General features: G+C 42.8%; 1 protein-coding gene across 1 annotated transcript in view; it reads right to left on the reverse strand.

Moving 5' to 3' along the window:
* Positions 1 to 24815, reverse strand: part of COL23A1 (collagen type XXIII alpha 1 chain) — a 192750-nt gene that overhangs the window by 55990 nt on the left and 111945 nt on the right. The window lies entirely within an intron of this gene.

Genomic DNA, 24815 nt, shown 5'->3' on the forward strand with positions numbered 1-24815 from the left:
AACACCATAAATGACAAAATACCCTTAATCAAGAAAAAAGGCGCTTAAACACGGATGCAGAACACTGCTCCAGCACACGTAGAGCATCCTGCTCCCCGACAAAGCCGTAATGCCATGTCCTTCGTGCTGTTAGCTGTCGTGTTGCAGCCTCTCTGCTGCAGCAAGGCTTCCCTGCCCGGGAGCCGGCAGCATCCGCGCTCCCGCAACACGCGTTTTTGCCAGATGGGGACACAAAGCCACTTTTCGTAGCCTTCTGCAGCAGGTCAGCCAGCTCCGGAGGAGCATTTGTTGGGTGACAGCAATGTTAACAATGAAAAGCAAGACCTCAATTTTTTTCTGTGAAACTACACTGCTCCCTCTCCTTTCTGTTGCTTTTCTTTAGCTTTAAGGGAAAAGGACAATAAAACAAAGATCATTAAATATTTCTGCCCTCCTATCAAGATTTCCTTCTGCATAAACATCTCTGTGCTCAAATGTGTAATTGCATCTCCAGCCATGGCCTGGAGTTTTTCCTCTTTAAAGTTAGGATAAACTGCACAGCACTCCCTCTCCCCAGCCCATCTGCACGTCGCCAGCAGACGCCCTGGCCCTTGCAGGCGGGCTGCAGCAGGGACTCCAAGCCCCACACGCTCCTCTCGCTATGGGGATGGCAGCTACGGGGGGTACCTCACAAGGGCTTGGTAGAAACCATCTATTAGAGCTCCCTAAGCAACTTGCTTGCAATTGTCTATGGGGCAGGAAAAAAAAAAGCAGCATATTTTCAACCTCCTTAATTCTTGAAATCAAGTAGATGATTATACCACATTACACCCAGGAGGAATATTTACTCCCTCCAGCCTGAAGCCAAGCTGCTCTGGAGGAGAACCACAACTCTGATAAAGCACCTTTTCCAACCTCGGAGCCCAGACGCAACCGAGCGATTAAAGCTAATCTACCTGTACCACTCTCTTGGCTAATTGTGGCGGTCTGACCCCCCCCGCAGAGCCTGAACCTTAGCAGGCTGCAGCCTCCCCGTGCACCCACCGCTCCCCCGGGGTGTGGGGGGCTGCTTTAAACACCAGCTTTGCTTAATCCTTCGCTGTCTTTTGATAGACTCCTCCTGGATGTGTTTAATCTAGGGCGACTCGGTAATGATTTTACTTTACCTCTTCTTCTAGCAGTGATGAGAAAGCCCAGGGTTTCTTAGGGAGGAGGAAATGCCCTAATGAAGGTGTAGGAGAGGAAGGCCAAGTTTTTAGACAAGTGACTAATGAGTTAGTAGCGATGCTTTTAGGCAATTTAGAGGAGGGCTGATACTGAAGGGCGAATGCACGGAGCTCCCACATAAAGCTCAGGTTGGAGGCTTTCAGCTGAGAATGTGAGAAATCTGCGAGAAACCAAAGATTCTGTTTACAAAGAAATTTAATACTGATTTTTGTATTTTTTTAAAATTTAAGGGATTTTTTAATACTTCACACCAAAAGGGAAAAATTGACTATTGCCTACACTGGAACAGGTTGCCCAGAGAGGTTTGTAGATACCTAGAAACATTCAAGGTCAGATTGGAGGGGGTTTTGAGCAACCTGATCTAGTTGAAGATGTCTCTGCTCACTGCAGGGGGGTTGGACTAGATGACCTTTAAGGGTCCCTTCCAACCCAAACGATTCTGCCATTCCATGATCTTGTAATTCTTTCCCTACATTCTTCAAGGAAATCTGTAAGATGGGTGCAGCACATGAAATTACAAGGATAGCATGCTTGTGGCAACTGTTAGATAAACCGAAGTTGAGAAAGAGAAAAAACAAAAATCCAGTCTCATCCATTTTACTTGCTGTTTTTATCCGAAAGCAATTTGGTAAAAAAAAAAAAAAAGTATTTTGGAAACAACATCTAGAATCCTGCTGCCATTCAATAGCTGAATATGGAAACATCTCTGAGGAGAGAAAATTTTAGTGGGGATTAAAAGGAAGAACATCACACCCAGTATCCAGTTTGGGCAAGACTTGCTAGTTGCAGTCCTGTGATACAGATCACAGAATCACTAAGGTTGGAAAAGACCTGTAAGATCACCAAGTCCAACCACCACCCCAACCCCACCATGCCCACTAAACCATGTCCCGCAGTGCCACGGCCACACGGTCCTTGAACCCCTCCAGGGATGGTGACTCCACCACCTCCCTGGGCAGCCTCTGCCAGTGCTTCACCACTCTCTCAGCAAAGAAATTTTTCCTCATATCCAGCCTGAACCTCCCCTGGTGCAACTTGAGGCCATTTTCTCTTGTCCTGTCGCTTGTCACTTGGGAGAAGAGACCAACACCCACCTCACCACAACCCCCTTTCAGGTAGTTGTAGAGAGTAATCAGGTAATTGTAGCTGTGGGTGAGCAGAAGGACAGAGACCCCTCGGCTCCCCGCAGCAAGAGGACAGCACACAGGAGTAACCCAGGAGTTGTTAATACCATCTGCAACCCCATCCTGTGCAGATGTGATTAAGTCCGTGGTCTGCATGATCAAAAATTATTATTTCAGCAATTTCTAACCTATGCTGGGGGGTGTGTGTGTCAGCTTTGGATACTACTAAAAGAGCTGGGCATAAAGTGAATCCATATTACACCTCTTGTTTCCAACCCCTTTAAGAGACTACAAAGGAAATTAAGGAGGCCTGGGAATTTGTTTGAAGATAAATGTTCACTGTAAACTGTTACCTAATGACTCCATCTCCTAAGACCTTGCAGTTTGATGCCTGTTCAATATAATTAAGATTTATGTTGCACTAATGTCAATTGGGTAATAGCTGAGCCTTTCCTGCTAACCATGCCAGCTCCGCTGTATCAGTTCTGGGACTTCTTTATTTACATTGTTATGAAAGGCAGTTTTGGAGAGGAGAACGAATACAAAGCATAAACCAATCTATTTTTAAACAACTTGTCACGTTCAAGCTAAACAGCCTTAATCCAGGGCATAATACGCAATTTCTGACAACACCATAAGCTTTCCAGTGAGATGGTAGATTTAGTAACCCAAAGACGAAAAGAATGAAATAGATTGCTGTTTGGAAGTGTTATGAGGAAGAGCTGATGGGCGCATCTAAATAATACCTACTCAGAAACAAGGCAAGAAGTTCACAGTAAATAGACTCAATTGACTTAGCTGTTCTGCTGCGTAGCAGCCACTTATGTTGTCTGCTGTGGGTGAGTAAATGAAATATGAAAAAATCAACATCACTTTATAGTTCACATAAAATATTGTTAAGAGCCAAAACCACGTACTTGTTCACAGTGCAGTAAATTACCCCGTTTGAACGAATTTACCCATTGCAAATTGGGTAACTGCAAATCGGGCCGCTCAATGAACTCCGTAATCCATCAATACCAGGAAAAGAGGTCTATGGCACTGTGTGTGCTTACCATCTTTTTACCCCTCGTAATTAAATCAAATCTGGTCCTTGACCCACGTTCTCAGGCTTGGGAGGCTATATGATTGCCTCCTGTCCCTTCAGCTTAATGGGCAAATTGCTGCCTGCCTTACTGTTGGGCATAATAAGGTAAATCAATGCTCATCAAGAATAAGGTGAGTTTAAAATGCCAGCAAGAAAAAGAGCCACAGCCCAGCAAAACCTCTCCGCAGTGAAAAGATAGCTGATGCTTTTTAACTGTTAAGCCAGTGAAGCAATTTTTACCAAAGAACTTGTGGCACCAGGCTTGTGCTATCTTTTCACTTACACTTCTCCTACACATCACCTTTTTCCCCTGAGAACATATACACAGACATATTAACCTTAAATCTGTGCCTATCTCTTTCTTCAAGCCATGTGCTGCTGGGGCTCTCTGAGACTTTTTTTTTTTGATATATTGATATAAAGAAGTAGTTGGGAACAACAGTCAAGTAAAAACCTTGGCCAAGTGAAATGAAGACCTATCTTACTGGATATCTTTAAATCAGAGGAATTTTTTTCCCTTGCAAGCATGACACAGTGAGCTGATGACATTGTGACCTCTTAATCATAACTGTTGAGCTTACTTTTAGGGCCTTATTTTCTAGATGAACTCATATCTAACTCATCATGCTCTAACGTGGGATTAAATTTTACACCATTTTGGAGGGTCTACCCATTCATGTGCTTGCATTTAAAAAAAAAAAAAAAGAAGAGCTTGAAATTTTTTCAATGCTGTTTCCCCGTCTTCCCTTTTTGCATTTTTCAAGTTGCCTTCAATATATCAGTGTTTTTTCAGTTAAAAATGAGTCAACCAGAAGAATAGCTTGAACAAATTGGTTGGTTCAGCCACTCGCAGAAAAGTGGATTTTTTTTCATATGGCTTTACTTAGAAGGAAGGAGAACTTTGTAGCAGCATACCGCGAGGTCTGGTATTGAGCACGAGGAAACCGCGGCCCTGGTCTAGCTGGCTGTTCCTGCACAAAGGCCAATTTACTTTCTTGTTCCCTGGGGAAAAGGTTTATGGTTCATGGGCAGAAGTCAGATTCTACGATGCTTGCTCAGCTGATACTCATCAGGTATTCAAGTTGGGCTGCGGGCTCCGAGACCACAGATCTAAGATTAAACAGTTTTGGGTCACAACACTTTGCGTGAACCTTTTTGGCTTCGGATTCCAACGGACCCAAAGATTCAAAACAAATACCGGACATAGATTTGAAACATGCAGCACCTACAGTCTACAGAAGTTTTCCAAATAAAACAAAAAAAATAATATCTAGATTCACCTCAAATTTGGCCCAAGTGCCCCAAAAGCTCTCTGAAATCCTGGGCTACGTTTTATGTTAGTAGAAAAGCCACCCAGAAAGCAACCTCTGGTTGTTGGCTGTGGAAAGCTCCTTGCAGTTCAATACGTGATCCAATTGCTTTCAAGATATAGAACAAGCAATAAATTGTTTTCCTTCTTATATCTCCGCACAGCCTTTCTGAGCGAGGATGCACACAAGCATCCTCCTCGCAACGTGTCGGGGAGCTGCGCTCAACCTTGGGGAAGAAAACTCCTGCTCCAGGAACCAAACCGGAATAATGCTATTATTATTGGAATAATAAGAGGGCAACATTTAAGGTATGTTTTGGCTAAAGCACCTCAATGCTAAAGGTTTACAGCCACAAACTCTCCTTCACCTACAGCTGAGCTAAAATGAGGGATATCCAGTGAGAAGGATGAGGTGGGGCACAGAGTCTTAAATCTTCCGAACAAGATGTGGTAGAGCAAGTCCAAGTCCCAAATCTAACGTTCACCAGCACCGATGAAACCCGCACACGAGATGTATTATCTGGAGATGACACAACTCTTCAAGACCAGAGGCAAATTTGGGGTGCTTAAGTGTTTTTCTTAATTGTACCTAACAGAGGTCCCTCTTCCCCTGGGTGGATGCTTGTTGCAAAATTAAAAAATAGTCAAGCTCATTCAAAGAGTGTAATGATAGATACACGCATACTGAAACCACTTAAAGCACTGATTATGCTCTATTTAAAACAACTGAGATGGTGCTGCTCACTCAGTACTCTGGATTCCCCCCCCCCCCCCCTTAAATCATTTTTCCTTTTTTTTCCCCCACACCCAGAGACAGTTTCTTCAAACAGTCAAGTGCATACAGCTCTCTTGTTTAGTCACCAGGGCACAAAGATAAACTGAATTTGAGATATAAATTAAGAAGTGACTGGAATAAAGCCACAATTGCACTTACATCAAACATGGGATTTTTTCCCCTCGTGTTATGGCTGGTCTTACTCAGGCCATTTCCAGATAATATGCTGGCACAGCTGCAGCACACTGCCGGGCAGGAGCAGATGTAGGGAGTATACCCCCCTCTCTTTTTAAAACAAGGGGATGCATATTTTGGCAGCTGTGAGGGCTGCTATATGCAAGGTAGAAAGGTTTTCATGGCAGATTTCAGTTTCCCACGTCTGCACCGATACAGCTGCTTCAGTACGAGTCCTGGACTGAGACGGTAACTCTGAAAGTCTTTCAGAAAATAAGTGTCTATGCACAAACACGCACACGTATTTGGTTTCACGTTTCTTTATGAGAACAGCGACCATCTCTGTGCATCGTACCCACATCCTCCTACACACTCAAAACACCTAGAAAGGTTAAAAAAAAAAACAAAACATAAGCAAGTCACAGTCTCTTTTCTTCAGAGACTTACTGGTTAGGCAAGCCAGGCACAGTTTTATCAATGCGAATCCAGAAAATGAACACAGACTCCTTTTTCTGCTATGGATACACGCTAGAAAACTGTGTAGCGATAGAGCTGGGGAACAGAAGTGATGCCAAACTCGCACTGGAGTCCTCCAGTAGCGTTTGACTGAAATTCATCACCCTTATGGCATCTTCAGCACTAGGTAACTAAAAGCATCACTGCCTGGAACAGACAAGCAAACAGATACCCTCAAGGTCTGCTTTCTCTGAAAGCGTTTCTAAATTAGGCTTTTTCCTGCTCAAATAATTACTAACACAAAGCCACCTCCGGGAAGAAGCAAGACATCACCAGTGATGAAGTTGCATGGAGTTATTCAGCAGATGGAGATGAGCATTGCTCTGCTCAAGTCACTAAATTTGCCCCTATGAAACACCAGCCTGTTTACAAACACACGGAGCACATGCACATACTGGGAATGCCTCTACAGCACGGGACAGTTCTGTATTTCTTGCAGAAAGGAGATAATTTTCTTTTTTCCAAGAATCACAGAATCACTAAGGTTGGAAAAGACCTGTAAGATCATGAAGTCCAACCATCAACCCAACCCCACCATGACCACTAAACCATGTCCCGCAGTGCCACGTCCACACGTTCCTTGAACACCTCCAGGGATGGTGACCCCACCACCCCCCCAGGCAGCCTCTGCCAGTGCTTCACCGCTCTCTCAGCAAAGAAATTTTTCCTGCAAGAACTGCAAGACACTTCTGTAAGGTAAGCAAGATAATGAAGCACTTATTGCTTCCTTTGGTTTTCAGTTACAATCTCACATTTAAACAAGTTTGACATGTTGGATTACAAAATCTCTCGTGAAACATTCAGATCTGACACAAGGTACTTGGGTTTGTGATGAATTGCATTTTTGGAGCACCAAAGTACTCAAAGCTAATGCATATTATCTACAGTCAGAATTAGCCATTCCAGAGCCAGGATCCCTCAGCAAAAAAAAAATATTCTTCATCATTTTCAATAGTATTCAATATGCAAAAATTGCAAGAGAAGAGAAACCAGCAAGTCAAGACTTTGAGAGCAGCTGAATAATGCGGTTTCTCGTATATCCAGAAAATATCCCAGTAACTATAGAGAAGTATATACATTAGAGACTTTACGCAAACAATCACATACTTTGTATTTAAATGTTATACTTGCACGAACACATTTGCGGACATAGTCTATGGTTAATGCCTATTTTGGCAGGATTTTCCACCCTCATTGTTTCTCAGCTTCCTAAAAAGGAGAGCACAAGCTGCCATGTGCAAACCATAAAGCATCCGAGGGACGGGGCCAAGCCCATCCTAAGAGCAAGCCCACAGCAATCACGCTAATATCACCAGCAGATTTTGCTTCCATGTTACAAATCAAGTTTAACATAAAAATCAAAGTTTTCCTGTTTCGAAACTCATCCAACACTGCACTATTACATGTCACAATTTCAGCATCTTTAAAAAAAAGCTGTTAAATTCTTCCTCCTGTGATCTTCAAAAGAAACATTTTCTTCTGCTTAATCCTCTCTCCCCCTCTGCCCCCCCCCCCCCCCCCCCCAAGTTTTCTGCATGCAGAAAGCATTTCCTCCACCTCTTTAAGAACTACCTTGTTTTCTACACACTGCCCTCCACAAGCAACATCATCTTTGTAAAGAGAAGATCGGGAACAGCCTGTCAAACAAATACGAAGTCAGCTTCTGGAGCTGTTTTATTTCCATTATCTGCATTAACACTGGGCCAGGGCTCCACGATGCCATAACACTTCAAAAGACAGAGCAAAAGGACATCTTAGCGAAACAAAACCCAAACAAAACCCACAGAGCAAACTCCCTTCCGCGTGGGATATATACACAGAGAGAAAGTGCCACAGCTAGGGATGGTACCAGCATCTAGAGGATGGTACCAGCAAGCTGTCACCAGCACACGCACATCCCAGCAGATGCTGCAGACCAAGGGAAACCAGAGAATACAACATCAGGGATTTAAGTTTTGCTCCGAACCGACTACGGCAGCCATTTGGTGCTTGTGCGCTCCTGGCCGAGTTCAGCATAAACAAACAACAATGACTGATTTTGAAAACCTAATGGTATTATGTTGGTTTAGCGTCCAAAAAGCCTGCAGTCTCCAGTAATTCACCCAGGCCACGAGCAACAAGCTAGCATTGATGAAGCCTTGTAAAATGTAAGTAAAGGCTGTACAAACAAAAAAAGATTAATCATGTCATTTTATCACAATGACAGCAGTGTCACACAAATAAATGTCTATAAACTATGGATATCAACAAGGTTGGCTGTTTCAAAATAATTTTACCCTATATAAAATATCCGGTGAAACTACCAAACTGCCTTCAATAGAGTTAAGTGACAGAAGATGGACACAGGTGATCCTTCTCCCAAACACCCCAAACGAAATTAATGTGTGAATTCATACTGACATTAATTATCCAACGAGAAGTCCACCTAAGAAAGTAGACCATCTGCAAGCAGCCAGTTGCTGACACAAGGAAAAAAAGAAGAGAAAATAAAGTCCTCTTTTACATATGGAGTGACCCTTCTCTTAGCATAGCCGTTTAAGGGGCTGCTTGAGCAGGGATGGGGCATACGGCTTCAGGACGCTGCATCTCACTTGCCACCCAACACCACGTGGGATCTAGAAGCATGAACATGTGCAGTTATCTCTGAAGCCAGGGAACCACGGCTGATGGTTTCAGGAGAGGATTTTGCAAGACGAACTACGCTGCAGCACAGACTAGTACGTTACATGATTACTGACTGCATCTTATTCAATTTACTGTTTGTGCCAGTCAGAACACACACAAGATAAATTATCTTTTTGACAACGTAATTTAAAGGAGACATGATTCAGCCATCAGGAGCTCCACTCTCCCAGGAAATGTGTCAGTGGAACAACACTGGGAGAGGTACTCTGAGCAATGCTGTTGAAATGCCACTCAGCACACAGGAAAGGGCTATTATTAACATTATTGTGACCTTGCAGAGATTTGCATTTGTCTGAGGACAGTGGCAACAGATGCAAAATGATGCTGGTCACTGCCAGGAAAACGTTTTCTAACTGGCCATTGGTGGGATGGAAGAGCAACCAGAAGAAACACAGGTAACAGCACCACGTGAATTGAGCGGATGATTTAACACGTTCAGGAGACAGACCAGGTGACTTCAGGGATGTTTCCCATTTTATTCGCACAGAAATTTTTGTACCGTGCTTATCACATTGATGCACCTAAACTGTTAAAAACTGTGGTTATTTTTTTAGATAGAAAACAGCTCAATAACAATGTAAACTTCTAAATACAATACATACATGCTTCAAATGTTCTCATTTTTAGTTTCTACGAAAATAAACAATTTTTTGTAAATCCTCTGTTTTGCCCTGTGATGAATAAGGCTGGGGTCACTTTGAGACTTCCCTAGGTACCAGCTAAGGCAGTCACCATCACAGGAGAGGACATGACATTTCTTGGCCAATGGGTTTTTCTCCTCCTTTCTGCCAATACATTTGCAGTCAATCTTACAGGAACGGAAGCTCTCACTGTACATTTACAGGACAATTCAAATTCTTTGGAAATTAAAACCTTTTGCAAAAGGGCAAGTGCACAACAGTGGTTTTGAGAGACACAGCCCATGCCTAACAGGGCTGTAGGGAATACTCTGCCTTTTCCACAGCTGGGGCAGTTCCCTTCTTGGTAATTTGACCTTTTTTTCCTCAAGCATGAAAATCATTGGTCTAAGTTTAAACACCACTGGGCCACAAAGTTTTTTAGTTATTTTAAACATTGCCTCCATCCTCCCAATAACGTACAAGCATGGTTTTATGGAGGAGGAATCGGACAACTGAAAATCAACTGCCCCATGTATACTAGCTTCTGCTTATCTCCTGTATTTAGGAACATCCAAAGTCCTTAGAAAGCTTTACTTAAGTCATTTGGGGATATCTGCCTTGTCCCAAATCAAGCTCTTCCCTGAGGACTGGGAAAGCTTTGATGCCAAAAGGCTTAATCACAGCTAATGCTCCACACCAAGGCTCAGCTCTGGAGGGGGGGTCTCCAGTTCAGGCCGTGGTGGTCTCGCAGTCAGCCCTTGCGAAGAGGTTTCACACGGCGGGAGGGTGTCCCGGGGAAAGCCTGGAGAGCAGCTGATGAAGAGCCCAGCAAAAGTAGGAGAAAAAGAACAAGAACAGAAGATCTGAGGAAAAAAGAGCAAAATAAATCAAAAGCCAATTACACTAATGGCCAAAAAGAGTCTTTAGGTATAATAAAATATACCCATACATCATGCTGGACTAGCCTTGCAAGGAGGTATTTTCCTCCTTGAGATATATCCTGGAGGCGAGAAGTAGAGTCTCAACGTCGTGGAGGTTTCCCACATCGGGGCTGAAGTTATAATGGAAAAAAATGTCAAATAAAATTATTTCACTCCCAGACCAGCAGAAACAATGTACTTTGTTCTCACAAATTGGGACCAGGTAGGTTGGCACAAGGTCTTTGGCAAAGAAACAATTTAGCCTCAAATTTGAGACCAGAGCAATAGCATTAGATCACTTACTCAGACTTAAGTTCTGAGCAGCTGTTTGGCTTTTGTTTCACACAAAAGCTTATACTGTAAAAGGAATTCCTGGCCTGTATTCAAATGCTATATTTGCTTGTAAGCAGTGTTTCTCATTTTAGTCCTGATAATGCAATGAAATCAGTGATGAAAAATTTTTACAGAAGAGATGCAAAAAAAAAAAAAGTATTTCTTTTTTAATGACTTTGCATTTGTTGCGTGTGAAATGCAATATTTAGAGCTTGAGTTTTCACCATGCAGAAGATAAATCACCAAGTTTCTCCTCATTTTAACTAAGCATATAATTAAAGGTACAATTGTCTTCTCTCCCTGACAACCCTGGGCAAACACCAGATTCACTGTGTGTAAACGGTTTGCTTTCCCACCCACCCAAGATCCTTCCAACAAAGGAATATATGAACTTTTATGGAAAATATAGTTTCCGTTGTATAGACAGAACCAGCACGTGCTACAGTATTATTCGCTCCATAGAAAGAATATGGTGTTTCCTGTAGCAAGTGTGAATGATCAAAACAATATAATCCTTTTTACTGCCATGTATCTGACCTGCACCACACAGCTTCCAGCAGAAAAACGCTCAGGCAGTCGCAGTTAAAATTGCTAGCTGAGGTCTAAACGGCCACACTTAAGAGCTCTGACAAATAAAAGCAATTAATGACTAATTTAAGAGCAGCATTTGCATCTCCATTATTAATTAGGCTTCAAGCCATAATACTAATCCATGTCAAGTCTGAATCCAATTAAGAAGCAGGAGCATGATGGCTAATGCAAAGGCATTGATAAAAAAAAAAATTAAAATCAAAGAGCACCAGCATTTTCAAGCCGGACACAGGCAACAACTGCACAAGCCTCTGGGCAATTCCATGAAATACAAAAGGCCACCCGAGAGATTAATTACAACTGCCACCAGAAGGCAAGACAACTCAATTCTAAGATACCCGGCCACAGAGATACAAAATCTCCCTTTGGTCATGCCCAGCCCTCGGTGACCAGGCTACAGAGATGAGAGGCGGGGTGAAGGAGGGCTCGCTCCAGGCTGGGAACGTGGATGCTAAGTATATGGTTAGCAACGAGATTGAGTGTAAAACAGATGTAGGAAGACCAGGGTGGGGAAGGTATATCAGCATGTATAAAAACATAGTTGAGATACCAGAAAGCACGCTGACGTTTCTTTGGCACATGCCGTGCCTCGGAGGTGGTTGGCACGAGGGAGGGAAGAGGCGCAATTAATGAAACGGCACGAGCCAACACTCGCAAAAGTTGCAGAGACAAACTCTGTTATAGCCCTTTTCTACCATGTTTTGGGCCCACTCTGGCCCAGAATTCAGTGGCAATGGTTGCTTTTATTCAAGCGTGAAGAGGGGATGATATATTGCTCACACATCTGGGGAATGTTTCGGTAACAACTTCATTTTAGACCAAAGTCTTCTCCTGGGCCAACGCATTGCACCAAGCTGCTTCCAAGCGCACAGCTCAGCCGACGGCTTTCCAAGACGTGAGGTATACTGCGGAGCTCAGCAAGTGCACATTAAAGTTATGAATTACCAAAATTACCACTGTGATTTGTTTACCCATGTTCATTTGCTTACTTGATGCATCTTATTTGATGAATAGTTTGTTTTATTTGGCTGCGTCAGGATCCCCAGCCTTGCAAACAGCTCAAAAGCCATAATGAAGTGACTGACTTTGCTCAGCTGCTTCTTCCAGATGCTTAACTTGTTACCAAACAGCCAAATGCACCTTTCAGAGGTACTTAGACCATTTTCAGCTCCAAAGTTTTGGTTGTCTATAAAGCAATAGTTCTATAAATCCTTTGACACGACACATTCTTTCCCATTTTAAAGTGAAAAAAAGCAGGATCGATAGGATAGAAAGGCAGCAGTATGGGAGATGCATGGAAGTTTTTTGGGTTTTTTGTTGCTTTTTTTTTTAATAGTGAAAAGCATCTCAAAGATCAAACAGGAAATTTAAATTATTTCTGACAATCCCAAAGGTGCAACTTTTTACCTCCAGATACTTGAATTCCTATCATCTGTGCATTTTAGAGATCAGCTAAACAAATGCTGGATTGCCAGTTTAACTTACCAAACGATATCCAGGAAAGGTTCAAAGGTTTAGAGGAGATGAGGTATTGTTGTTCTTTAAACATTGAGATAAGATGAAAAGAAAGAGGCAATTATTCTGAGCAAAGCTATCCAATATGTTGCTAAGTTTGGATACTACCATCAGTTTCCACTTGTATGTTAAAGTGTCCAAGCTTGAGAAAAACAGTGCAAGATATGGTGGAAGCAGGACACAAGGCCAGGGAAATGAGAAAGGGAAACACACAAAGCATCCGACTTTCTTTTCTTCGGTGTTAGGGACAAGCACAGCGGTGGGATCGCATGGACTGAAGCTGCTGATGTGTGGGCATGGGAGAGACGGCGCATCCTTTGTCACACTCAGGGATCAAAAGATTTGCAAAACAGAATCAACACGTAAGCTCTCACTTCCCAAAATATGTCAATTTGAGGCTCAATTGAACCGTTTGATCATTTTATGAGCCATTTTGTCCACAGACTGCTATTTTTCCCCATTGTATGCTCCAGGTACTGCATGAAGACTTTTGCTAACTCTCCAAGTCTACCCTTGTTCTTGAAAGACAGTAAAAAAAGGCAGGTCTCTCCCCAAAGCAGGGCAGAGGGGTTGGCCTTCATCTTTCATTGATTAATATACGATGCCTATTGTCACATCTTGCCAAGTTTTTAACTAAAATCAGATCTGGATTTAAGATGCAACACAATAAGCTGAATCCTGCTTTCAATTTTGCTTTCTCGATTCCAGGATACGCTTTAAACTATTGATATACTGGATGTAATTTCACCTGAGGATCTAAGAGTACTTCAAGTAGAAACCTCGAGAGTCCTGCATGAATATAGATATATTGCTGCCTAATTCTGAAATGGAGATAAATGAAGCCTTTGGAAGGGTAGTTAACCACGTATAAAAGTCTAATGGATGAAAATTAACACTGAAAGCAGGAAAAAAAAAATAAAAAAATCTGTATTCTGGTTTCCCTCTCTGGGCCACCATCCTCCAAACAGTGATCCACAAAGCCACGATGAACAGCCGTGAGCTGGTCTGGGTTTCATTAGCTGAATTCACAATGTTTTCAGCTAAGTCCATCTGTATCCTGGAAAAGCACTTCATGCTGGTAGTGGTCTACAGGATCATACCCTTTTCAACCCACTGCTTCAGCCGGTAATTTTCTCCCCACAGATAAAAATTTTCTAGCATATCTGACTTACTCCTCCAAGAAGTGGGTTGGTGTCATTTGATGATTAATCAATATTCATAATCAGCCTTTCAGCATTTACTGCATCCACAGCTGAATAATGTATAGCTAGTTTGTGTTACAGGATGGGGCTTTGTAGGGTTTAGGGAGCACTGAGCAATGAAGCCCAGTCAAAGCAAAACCAAATCCCAACATTTCCACTCATTGTAGGTTTTAGAAAACATTTAAAAAATCCTTACCCCAAGAGCAGAAATACCTATAGATCTAATAGGGTTTTATAAAAACTAAATATGGGTCTGTAGAACTAAACTAAGAGCTTATAAAAATTGTATTTTTCTCCGCCTTTAAATTTTCCAAGAGTCTCAGAATTCAGTAAAGATCACTTCTGGTTTTGGATTTTCCAGATAATTAGAAAGACCACAAAGCCAGAGTAAATCCCCAAGCTATATTTTGCTTTGCAACCACATCATCTCTGCATTATCTTAGCGCTACACTCAGCCAGCTCCATGCGTGGCTGTGCCTCCGCTGCAAAACATATCGCTGCCGGCTGCCTGTGTCTTGGAGCAACGTTGCCTCACAGCAGAGAGCCGGTATTTCACATTGCACAGTTCTCTGCCATTGAAAAAAATGACTCTAAATTAATCTGATACAGAGCAATGACACGTACTGAACTGGGGAGCAGAAAACCTTGTCCCCAGGGAGATACTGCTGGGGAGCCCCATGTCCCTGGGAAGCATCTCCTCCTGCCGAGGAACCTCATGGAAGTCTCTGGTCATGTTTGTACGTGACTGCCGCATGCTCGCGAGTGGTTGTTCAGACGGGTAACCAGGAAGCGCACTGCAACCACAGTTAAAAATGTGTCCTAAACCAGACTTTTGGTTGGGAGGGAGATGTTGCCTTGCCCAGAGGCAGAGAGGTGCAATAACCCACGTTACCCGAGTGAAAGAAAAATATGAAGAATGACATCTGGTTTCTGCACAACTTGGCTGTCAAACCTCTCTCTTGCTGATGTTTCTGTTTCTTATCTTTTTGCTTGCGTTTGGAGCTAAAACAAGTTCCATCTGAGCGAAGGAGCTGGCTGCTGCGGGGGTCAGCCCTGACGGGCCCCCCCCACCCCGGGTCCCAGGCAGGGAAACCCCCCGCGGCATCTTCACCATGGCCAGTCTAGTGCGGGGCACCATCCCATTTGGCATGAGCCTCCCCTTACCCTTGGCATCATTTCACCTCTATTTTCCTCAAAAGTGACCCATAGTCTTCCTCTTGGAGATGAAAAAAATCTTATTATCATTCACAACTCTGTCTCTTCTCTCCTTTTCACAGCGCTCTCTAAACCTCTCCTGCTGCTGACAAAGGCCATTTTCCACCTTCATTTTCTTCTGGCACTGTTGAATTATATGTGTTTACATTTTCTGTAATACCATAAAGTAGAGTAAATCTTGCAAACACTCTGCCTGAATCCATATAATAATAAATCAGATCCTCCAAGAAACTATGTGTCACTTGTATAAAATGGGAAAGTCTAAAATAAACCTCAATTATCACAGCTGCTCCCCCCTCCCTCCGGCAACTCCTCAGCCACCTAGGAAAGCTGCTATTGCTCTGATTGACAGGGGGACATTAGCAGCCCAACCAAGCCGCCTGACTGACAAGCCGCTTTCCTTTTGTGTCTGATTTTGCTCGGTAAACCATTTAAAAGATGTCAAACAAATACCGCAGTTCAACAGTTCCCTATGAAACTTCTGCCAACACCGTTCCCTCTGGAGTAGGCAATTACCTTATTTATAGGGGTTGGGGAACAAATGCTGAATTTCTCTTCCGTAATCATTTATTAATTGTTCTCATATTGAAAAAGTGACTTTGGTAAAATAAATAAGATCCAGCCCTCGCTTGTATTGCTGCAAGAAAAATTGATTTTGCAAGAGTAGGGCATCCCAGGGCCAGCCCATCATGAGTCGACAATGCCTGTGCCTGCTTGCTCAGGATCTGAATGGAAACTGGAGAAAGCATTTAGGAAAAAGAATACCTGTACAGTGGAAAAAAAGGAAGTCTGAAGTCCCAGCTTACATATATTCATCATGGTTCACCTCTGAGCATTTATTGTGCTGTTACTGTTATAGCAACCAGGAGATTTTTATCTATTTTGCAAGACACACGCATACAAGACTCCCGTTCCAAAGACACTGCTATTCGATGTACATACACAACAACAAAAATGAGTTTGAATAGGAAGCGGATGGGATAAAGAAGAGGATAAACAAGAACTAGGGTATGACCATAAATTTCCCATGGTCACTTAACTCCAGCAGCGGCGACTCAAGTTTTATTGTACCATCCTACAACCATGGAGGAGAATTCACTTCCATCTTGTGGATGCCACTCTTCCTTTCAGTTCTCAAATCAGGAAAAAGCACCTTTGAAATTTCAGAGGTATAGGTTTTCCCTGAAAAAAGAGTTTGATGCTTACAGGAAGGGTGATTTTCTGCCTTTTTTTTAAATTTTTTTTTTAACTACAGCAGGAAATTGCAAGAAACTAAAGTAAACTAGACACTTGACAATCACCAGAAAATATTTACACTAATATAACTATAACTGCCCAAAGCAAATAAACAGTTGCCAGAAACACAACTTAAGTTGATAGAATGAGAAATAAACACAAGAATAATGGATGGGTTCAGCCTAAAACCTTCATGCACGTACGTCGAGCAATGCCTTCTCCTCCAGCACCGCCTCCCTGCTCCTGCCCGATGGGCTCCACCGGAGACGTGGCCCGGGCCATGTATCAGTGCTTTGATTTAAGCCACTGAAAACTTCAAAATCTAAAGCATTTGTTCGTTCTTCTGCTGGTTAAAGGAAGCAGCAACAGAGGCCAGGAGAGAGAGGCAGCTCACAGGGACACTGTAGGAGGTTTGCTCCTCTGGACAACACTATGGAAATTATAAGCATTTTTAATGCCACAATATTTTCCACTTCGAGCAACTGCAAAACTGGCGCCAATTTGCCATTTCCACACAACTGCACCAACGGCACTGGGGAAATGCCACCTTTTGTAGGGCCACGATCCCGCTGACCTGCAGCACGTACCACCACTGAGCCAACATGCCCAAATCCAGAGGTATTTTCATTCACATTCGACAAACCAACCTGAATCTGTTTTAACGGATGTCTATGCAGAACCACTGTGACAACCTGAGAAGTGGCTGAGAGACACTTTACTCTTGAAGTGCTGCTGCACCATCAGCAGGGGCTTCTGCCCAACAGTTCAAGACAGCAATTAACACCCGTGCTGAGTGTAGCACAGACCAGCACCGTCTCTGGTTTTAGCTCTTATTGACAGTGGATGAAATCCAAATTTGTAGCTATGCATCCAAAAATTGCAGTTTGGATTTGGAGCCTGGGCGATTGCACTGTGCATTTAGGTTTAAACCTCATTACTGGCACATACAGCAGCATGGCAAGAAGGACACGAGCACTGAGCCACCACTCTGGATCCATCCCACATCCCAGCACCGAGCCTCCTGGCACAATCCATCCAGCAAACCGGAGAAACCCAAACACAATGCCAAGGCCAGCTTTCTTTTGCTTGTGGTAGCTTCATACCACAAACTGGGGGTTTTTTTGGTTTGGTTTTTTTTTGTCTGCTGTCTTGTTCTGGAAGCTTTGCAGAAGCAGTTACATCTCAGATATGCACTTTGCAAAACAGAGGAATTTCCACCTCGTTCAGTGAAAAAGCAGAGCCCTTTCAGCAAGTCACTCGGACACTATCACCATGTGCACGGAGCAAGAGCTGGCAGAAGAAATTAATTCAGCACATAAGGAACAAAGGATATCAGAACTGCCAAGAGAAATATTAACTTTTCTCAGATGTAAGCCTGTTTGACATTGTTTTAACCATATTCATTTGCATACAATGCACACATTGCACAAAACCAGGCGAACTAATGACAAAGCGGATAATTTCACAAAGCAAACAACGTCAGGACACAAAAGTCATCGTGGCGCTTCAGGTATTTCAGTCCCCCCAAAGCAAACAAAACAGGATCAAACAAGCCTGGAGCGCTCTCGCCTTCCCACCTAACCCCGGGCAGAAACCCACGCCAAGCACAGATAGCTGCTTTGCCCTCTCCCCGCTCCACAGGCTCAAAGCTCCCGAAAATACCACAGCCCATTTGGAAATGCCTAAGATGAAAGATGCTTGACATCTTTTCATTTGCATCCTCATTTACAGCAGCCCCAGACTCTCCGCAGTGCCGCGCTAATCCCCGGTTCAGCCATCCCCAACCTCTGCCCCTGCCGATTACCCCAACCCTGACCCACCAAGCAGCGAGATTTAATCCTCCCCTGAAACGCTTCCAAGCCAGATTCGAGCTGCCAAGAAAGAGTCCACATTCCTCAATTTCTATCACCCTTGGCTACATGTTTTGTTGGCTGAATTATCTTAATAGAAATATGTAAGTACTCGAATGCGAGTGCATGTATATCCCTGCCTCCAGAGAGAAACCTGCTTCGCCCCACAGCCATCACCCCAGGGAGCCCCTATTCTCAGATCAACCCCACCAAACTGGACTGGAAGTACAGACCATCCAAAGCAGTTTTTGTGCCTAAAAACAAAGATCTATTTCTAGAACTGATCCACCACTTCCATACAGGTCACTCTAAGTTTGCTCTACATTTTCTAGAAGGGAGGGAAGGTTTTTTTCAGCCCAGTTGGACTTTGGACACACTGAGCATCCCAGTTCATGCCCAGAAAAAACTCTTTGGTAGCTCAAGGCTGAATGGGTCCTCATTTTGACCAAACATTGGCAACACTCCTCTGTCCCTCCCCCTTCAACTGCCTTGGACAAAGATGCTGAAGGAAGAGTCCAACTTTTCACCAAGGGATGCACAGAAACCCTCCGTGCCTCCTAACAAGGATGGTTTCCAAGAAAAAGTCATGTACAAACAACATCTGCAAAACTACTAGAAGATTTGGACTTCCACGACATCCTAAACAGCTGTCTGCAGCAGAGTAAACAAATATTTTTCTTGTTTTATGTCTAGCAACACATTTTATCCAAGAGATCTACAGTGGTCCCTCATGGGAGGGAGGAGTGGTGTTGGGGGAGATGGGGAGAGAGGTGGAGTAGTCTATTCATTTTCCAAAATAAAAAGACTGGTGAACATCACATAGATTTAAAGTAACCGGGGAGTACTGGGGCTGCCTAGTAAAGAAAAATGCCCTTTCCAAATACTGGACTTAAAATTTCACTCCCTCCATAAGAAAACAACTATTTTTTTCTAAAGCATCCAAATCCTTCAAATAAAGATCCCAGCTTCACTAACTCAAGGAAACACAGGTTGCTGCAGCCGCGGGGTGCTCAGCACAACAGGAATTTCTTCACACCCCTGACGAGGGGTTCATACCAAATGAACTGGCAGCATCTCCACTCGCCATTAAAATGAAATGTGCTCCTTCCTCTCTTGTGCCACACGCAACCTCCCCCACTAAGTTTCAAATTGTTTTTTAATCTCGTTATTAAATGAAGTGTCTTTTTTATCTTAGAAAAGAAGTTATTTGTTTATTTGTTTATGATTTCTTTTAGAGCCAATGTAAGAGGTCAAATAAACTCCAGATGACATCCAGACTGTTTTGTATTTGAATTTTTGTGGTCTTCTCTTTTGAAAATAATTGAAAGGAACACAGTATCACGAGAGAAACATAAAGATCTTTAAATCCCTGAAAGAAGTGACATTAGTTTCAGCTTCCACTTGCAACAGCAGCATTGTCATGGCAGGATCCGTGCTACAAGATACCAACTTCAGTTGTTCAGCAGAGTGAGCATCTTAAATATGAGATTTAGTATTTGTTTTATCTTTATTTTTCAACATCTCTCATAATACTCAACGGTTCTTACAATGCCACGGACTAGAAATCAGATGGTAACAGGAATTGTATCCGTCATATCCAAAGTTGTGGACATGAGGTTGAGAACTCAAACACGAACAAGCCACAACACACAAACAGCAATCACGAAGAGCACACGTTTTATTGGTTAGCCTTAATGCTCACGATTCCTAATTTTTGAACTCCAAGTCAGTCAACTAGAAGCGCTGCATATGTTTTAACCAAGGCTAGATTCCCTGACATTAACCGCAGTCCTAATGAACTAATGCAGCTGCCCAGAAGAGGCAATATGTTACATCTCGAAGCCAGCCAAGTTTCAACCCATGACTTGTTATCCTTAACCTAAACCATTTGGCAATACAGGAGCGCAGAGGGAAACGCTCTCCCTATCAGGTCTCCTTGACCAGGAAGCTCTTCGCTCGGCAGCCGACTGACCTTTAAGATTGCACCACGCATTTTAATGCAACCAGGCTGAAGCCGAGGGCCAAATGCTGGAGGCTTGGAAAGAAAATATTAATAAAAAATATCTTTGCCTACTCTGTTTCTCTGTCTGTGAGCAGACTACAAAGGTTTTTCCTTGCTCAGAACTGCTGGTTTCCCAGCATTCACAAATTTTGGCCTCAGCTGTAGCTACTTCAAAGGCAATAGATACGGCTCAGAGAGAAAACAAAATTGGAAAGAAAAAAGATGCTGGCATTTCAGCAAAATGCTGGTCACTTAGTGGGATCTCTTTGGGATCTCTGAATTAATTTCAGATTGCTTGAAATTTATCTCCTTGCATCTTTTTGATGCATCCCGTTATCTGCTGTGAATCTCTCTACATGACAGTTCTGTCTCCATAACCCTTGAAAATTCAAAGAAACAAATCAAACTGCCTTTTCCTAGTCATGCAAATTATAAGCCAAATAACTTGAATTTACAAGCTTTCATTTTGAGCAAAGGGTGGGCATAAAACTAACGCTAGCTCTAATTGTGTATCAGAGATTAAAGGTGAACTCCTCCCAGTGCAAGGGCACAGGTAGATATTGGGAACATGGAAATGAGTCCCAGTGAGGCTTTGGCAGAGCAGCACCTCCCGACCCCGCTGGGCTGCCCGCAAGGCTTGGTTTCACCTTCATTGTGCATATGGTGGGGGTGTCTATATAAATGGGACTTGGGCACAGACCTGGTTTTCTGCCAGTCTTACTGTGCTCTTTATTAAGGGAAATTTGAACTGAATTTCCTTTCTAGTTCATATTTGCTTTTTTATCTCTTGAGAGCGACAATTGCAACAGCACAGCGCAATCAACACGAGCTTCGGATTTGTCTTTTTGTAAAGCATCTGTATGAACATGCAGGTAAAGTGCTCATTTTGGCTAACGCCTCCTTTGCGATTTCTCTTGACCCTGCTGAAGTTTCAGCCTAATTGCATCCATGCCCGTATCTTAAACCAGGGACATAACCAAGGAACTAAGCTGGTACCAAGTCTTTCATCTATTTAATAGCTCCAAGCTATTAAAGCCAACAATACAAGATTTAAGATGAGTCTTTAGATCACCCCAGTCATGCATTTGCTGCCTACTCATGAAACGAGTCTCAGCAACCTCAGAGAGTCCCTCCTAGATTGTACAAATGACACAGCCAAATGCTCTCCCCTGGGCTTTGGGTGTTCTGGTTCCACCCAGCTGGGTGGGAGAAGAGATGACGCCCTGGGCAACATGGTCCGTGAAACGGAGGGAAGGATTACTAGGAGCTATTGTGAACACAATTTGAGGACGTAGTTCTTACAGAAGGTTTGCCAAATTCCTCCACAATTGCCTGCAGCAGGTAGGAAAACTGATGGAGTCAAATATCTGCAAAGATCAATTTCCTGCTCCGTGGCAGAGCTGGCGCTGACTGGCCAGGTTCAGTGAAACAATGAGCACGTCAGCTAGATCGTAAATTGGTTTAAATGCTAGAAAAATTATCTGTTGGCTGGCATGGCTGAATGGCACAAGCAGATCTCTGGTGTGGACACAAATTAATCACGCTCAAAACCAGATAGAGAGCTCAAAGCTTCGCGGCATGTCTGCGTACACACAGCCATAAGGAAAAATTGAGATTTCATCAAACTGGATGAATAGCCTGGAGCACAAGGCATCATTCATGAGCATTTCCCTGCTGAGCATTTTAAATAGGTAAATGGTTATTTTCATTGCCGTTATGATGAAAGCCGTTAACTTCAGCTTGCAGTTCCTAAGAAGAAGACTGATGGCAGGGAATCAAGAAGCCATTGCACATCAGTTCAAACGAGACACGATTAGGTGTCCAAGCCTGAATTGCTCTATCCTTCTTGACTTATATTTTATGCCTGTTAAACCAGCAATAACCAGTCAATTCCTTGTTTGACTTGAAAAGTACCACCATTTCAACTCCTTTCACATGTTGTGATAACTTATCTCTTCCAGTACTATACAGTCACAGCCACAGTTCTTGCCTCAGATAATTCACAAAGCCCATGTTACTGCCTTATTCATCGCATTGTGGCGTTTTTTTAATCTGCCTCTGAGCATACTGTAGATGCAGACATTAAATTTTTGTTTAAATCGCTGCTACTATAGAGCTTATTTTATTGTTAGCCACTTGTATTTGACTGCAGTAAAAAGCATTAACTGTGCCAAATGAATATTTTACTTTAAAAAGAAATATTTATAAATAACTTAACAGTCTCAATGTTCAACAAAGGTTAAATCCAGCATTTAATATTGAATTCTTGGAATTTCCATAGAGCTTTTCATGGGAAGACATCAAAGAACATTTATACAATATTGTTATTCATATTTTACAGACAGGGAACACAACTCCTCAGCATTTAAGACGCTTACACAATAATAGCAGTTATGGCCAGGGATAATGTCAAGTTTTCTCGTTTCCAGTTCAAAAGGTGACACTCATTCCAGGTACCAGCTGGAGCGCTTGTAGAGCTGCCTTCACCCACGTACATGCTCTATTGCTGGCTAACTAAGAATCACTTACATATTCCCTACCAATTAAATTCCAGGCACAAGAAAAGCTTGAAAGCAAGCAATTTACACCTTTGGGTTCGAATTTCTGTAACTACCTTTACTTTTTATACTCTAATCTGATTACTGAAAAGTAAAGGGCAATAGTTTATGCTAAAACACCCTATATGGTCTTTTTATATTTCATTTTATGTGAAATAACGCCACATCATTCTGCTGATTTGCCAGTATCATGATGCTGCTTCTGAAATTCAGAACATCTATAAAGAGGCCAACGTTGCTTTAGGTTACACTTCTGCCATCAGAAACTGAGACCAGACACCCATCACCTTGTCCGAAGTATAAGGACCAGATACCGGATAGAAAGTGGGGGTGTTTTCCAGTGAATATTTTGACTTAAAAAGTAAATAGCGAAGAATTCAATACAACCATTTACATTTACCAATCAAAAAGCTGAAAATGTTCTAAATTTTGTAAAAATTGTTTTCACTCTTTCCTTTCAAAATAGAGTGTCCAAGGCAGAGAACATTTCTATACAGACATCCGGCTCTAGGGACTTCACTACGTGGGTGTGAAAGATCCCAGCAAATATCAACAATATCCCAGGTGTCTGAGAGAGATACAAGGCACGAGCAACCATGGTTCAACGTCCTACCAGCAGAGACCCAGTCAGGTCCTCGCGCTTGGCCATGCCTCACATCAGATGGGACAGTTCCCTTTTCCCACCATGGGTCTTTCCCTCCTCTGGCAAATCTAAGGTACTTGACCACAATATTTCCCAGGTCCATAGAAGACCCCTAGAAAAAGCAGTTTTCAGAGAGAAAACCAAACTTTCTGTATCCCATCTTACAGTACTGATTATGAAGGAAATTCATCCTTTTCAACTAAAAATCAGAGCAGCACATGGGCTGTTTAGAGCGTTTTCATAAGATGACCACATTGAATTCATTTCTAACGTTAAGGCCCCAAATGCTCGAGCAGCAACATGCTCCCACATTTTTTCCTCCCTAGTAACGAAGATGGACGGTGACAAACATCCACTGTGCATAAGGTGCACATTAAAAAAAAGAATTTATCTGGAGTTAATCGAAACTTGTCTTCATACCAGTGTGAAGCGATGCCTTGAGAACAGGACTCTCTACTATGAACATTTTTCTTTTTACCTTCAACTATTATGGTTTCTTTGCTCTTTAAACACTAGCTTCAAGCCATATGTGTCTCTACATCAGCTTATCTGCTGCTTTCAACTTCTATCAGCCCCTGTTTTTACTCAAACAGGAAAGAATACAGAATGTTCTAGTTAAAGTCTATTTTTGAATATAATAAAGCTATGCAAGCCCATTTCCATTTTCTGGTCTCTCCAACAAACAGACTATCTGAGTTCATTAGGACGACAGTTTCTTGGCAATCAAGTCATTTCTCATTGTGTCTATAGGAACTTATTTCATTAATCCTTTGGCTCGCTTACAGAACCCCGTGCTTAGCACCAAACAAAAGGCCCCGTGTTCTGTCATCATGTCCACACCTTGGGCATCTTATTTTCGCATGTGTTGCTGGGGACGGCGGGGCAAGGGATGAAATCAAGCAAGGGAAGATCTAAAATTCAGCCTAAGCAGGTCTTCAGCCTCACGTTCCCTCTGTGCTTTGCCAGCTATTGACCTGATGAGGGGTGTGGGGTTCCCCCCCACTCCTTTTTTTCCCCCATTATTTGGAAGTAACACACATGCTTTTAAATTCACCCCTTTCTTTAATTATCCATCTTGGAATCTGCTTCAGAAAATGAAGCTGTAATCTGCTGCTAAATGACAAGGAAAATTTTCCGGAGCCACCTCAGACAGTTTAGCTTGTGAGCCACTCTCCGTAATTGTACAACTATGCGTTTTGATGCTGTTGTGCAGCCGTGCCTGCGCTACGGGTTTATCTTGGTGTAGTTTGGGAA

The sequence above is a fragment of the Gavia stellata genome, chromosome 16 (assembly GCF_030936135.1).
Source record: "Gavia stellata isolate bGavSte3 chromosome 16, bGavSte3.hap2, whole genome shotgun sequence".
NCBI classification, from domain to species: Eukaryota; Metazoa; Chordata; class Aves; order Gaviiformes; family Gaviidae; genus Gavia; species Gavia stellata.